Source organism: Cucurbita maxima, unplaced genomic scaffold (genome assembly GCF_002738345.1).
Source record: "Cucurbita maxima cultivar Rimu unplaced genomic scaffold, Cmax_1.0 Cma_Scf00076, whole genome shotgun sequence".
NCBI classification, from domain to species: Eukaryota; Viridiplantae; Streptophyta; class Magnoliopsida; order Cucurbitales; family Cucurbitaceae; genus Cucurbita; species Cucurbita maxima.
This window is the reverse complement of record NW_019272092.1, coordinates 26,114-28,908: the sequence shown is the minus strand read 5'-3', so window position 1 is coordinate 28,908 and position 2,795 is coordinate 26,114.

Below are 2,795 nucleotides of genomic sequence, written 5' to 3'. Positions count from 1 at the left end.
CCTGCTTATTATCATGTGACAGACTCAAAGTTGGATCTTAGAGCAAAAAAAGCCAAGTTTATGGGCTTTAGCAAAGGTGTGAAGGGCTATAGGTTATGGTGTCCAGAAACAAGTAAGATTGTTAATAATCGAGATGTGACATTCGATGAGTCTGGAATGTTTTTGCAGAAAATTGAAAATAATGACGAGGCATTGAAGCAGGTGGAGAAGGTGGTGTTCTCTCCTAATGTGGTTGCTTCTACTGAAGAACCTATTGACCAGGTAAATAATAACTTTGATGTCTTAGAACAGAAAGAGCAAAGTCTTGAGGAGCAAAGCCTTGTAAATGAAAGAGTGGAGGAACATGAGTCAATCGCCAAGAATAGACCACGAAGGGTAATTCGAAAACCTGCAAGGTTTGATGATACGATAGCATATGCTTTCTCTTTGATTGATGGAGTTCCTAACAGTTACAAAGATGCTATTCAGAGCCCAGATAGCTTACACTGGCAAGAGGCTGTGAATCAGGAGATAACATCATTGGAGATAAATCAAACTTGGGATTTGGTACAACTTCCAAAAGGTAAGAAGGAAATTGGTTGTAAATGGGTTTTTGCAAAAAAGGAAGACCATTTTGGTATATGTTATAAGGCTCGACTTGTGGCTAAAGGCTACGCACAAAAGGAAGGTATTGATTACAATGAAATTTTCTCACTTGTGGTAAAACATTCTTCGATTCGAATTTTGTTGGCTTTGGTTGCTCAATTTAATCTTGAGCTTGCACAACTCGATGTAAAAACTGCTTTTTTGCATGGAGATTTGGAAGAAGAAATATATATGACGCAACCAGTTGGTTTTCGAGTAGTTGGACAGCAACATTTAGTATGCAGATTGAAGAAATCTTTGTATGGGCTGAAGCAATCCCCTCGCCAATGGTATAAAAGGTTTGATCATTTCATGGTAGAGCATATGTATACTCATAGTCAATTTGACCATTGTGTGTATTATCGATGTCTCGATGATGGATCGTTTATCTACTTGCTCTTATATGTTGATGATATGTTAATTGCTTCAAAGAGACAGGTGGAGATTGATAAACTCAAAGATGAGCTTTCTAAAACATTTGAAATGAAAGACTTAGGCAATGCAAAGAAAATACTTGGAATGGAGATAGAGCGAGATCGAAAAAAAGGTACAGTCTAGTTGACTTAGTCTCTATCTACGCAAGGTATTGTCAAGATTTAGTTTGAATAATTCAACCAAACCTGTTAGTACTCCACTTGCTTCTCATTTCAAGCTTAGTGCTTCCATGTGTCCAAGTTCTGACGATGACAAAAGATATATGGAGAACATTCCTTATACAAATGCTGTTGGTGCATTGATGTATGCTATGGTGTGTACTCGACCTGATCTTTCACACGCAGTAAGCATGGTGAGTCGTTATATGCATAATCCTGGTAAAGAGCATTGACAGGCTGTAAAATGGATTCTTAGGTACATTCTTGGCACTATTGATGTTGGTATTAAGTTTCAAAAACAAGAAATGTTTAATCATGACAATCGTGTAGCTGGTTTTGTGGATTCTGATTATGCTGGTGACTTGGATAAGCGATGATCTACCACGGGTTATTTATTTACTATGGCCGGTGGACCTGTGTGTTGGCGCTCAACATTGCAGTCTACTGTTGCATTGTCTACCACTGAAGCAGAGTATATGGCGGTAACGGAAGCTTTTAAAGAAGCTATTTGGATGTATGGTTTGATCAATGACTTGGGTATTTTGCAGGGACATATAGATGTATTTTGTGATAGCCAGAGCGCTATTTGCTTGTCAAAAAATCAAGTCCATCATGCTCGTACAAAACACATTGATGTCCGTTTTCACTTTATTCGAGAAATCATTAGCAAAGGGATATTCGTTTACTAAAAATTGGAACTGCTGATAACCCTGCTGATATGTTGACAAAGGTGGTCGCTCGTGAAAAGTTCTGCCATTGTTTGGATCTCATCAACGTCGGAAGGAAGGAGTAGTGTGTTGATGTGGTAGCAACCAAATTCGCTATCAACTTGGAAATCTTATGACAAGGTGGAGATTGTTAAGCACTGTCATAAGCCCTATTCTCTAGGACCAAGACCTATTCTCAAGGTCTTAGCTAATATTTGAAAGTCTGTTAGTTTATATTTAAGTTTAGCAGAAGGCTATATAATGCCATTCTTTCTGCTGTTGAAATCATTAAGCTTTGTGTGCAATATTGTATGCCTTGAGTAAATTTGGTGTTGTGAGTACATTTGTTCCGCTTTCGGCGCACAACAAGAGGGTGTCGTCCTAAGGAATCTAGTCGTCTGTTTATTTTAAATTTCTACATTTCTTTTTTAGTTATTTGTTGGTGGTCAGTAGAGATAAGAAGGTGTAACAACCGAAAAATGAAGCAAAGCCACCCACGTAAGACCGAAAGGATCAAATAAAGAAATTAAGAGGATTAAGCAAGGAAAAGGGTCTTAAGCAAGTCATTTCTATACCCTAATGAGTAACTATAAGGACTAAGGCCTTTGGAGAAGTATTGGGAATGAAAGCGTAAGCGAAAAGGATGAAAAGGTCACTTTACAATTTTAAAGAAAATTTTCGGATATTTAATTCCTTATCTAGTGGAATTTCAAGATGCTCAAAACCCAAAAATGGCTAACAAGAGATGAAGAAATTTTTAGGAAAATTATGAATTTATCACAAAAAAATAATAATAAAATATTATGAAAGTGACAAATTACCAAATTACCCTGATGATATGGATAATTACGAAAGTGCCATCCTACTGAAA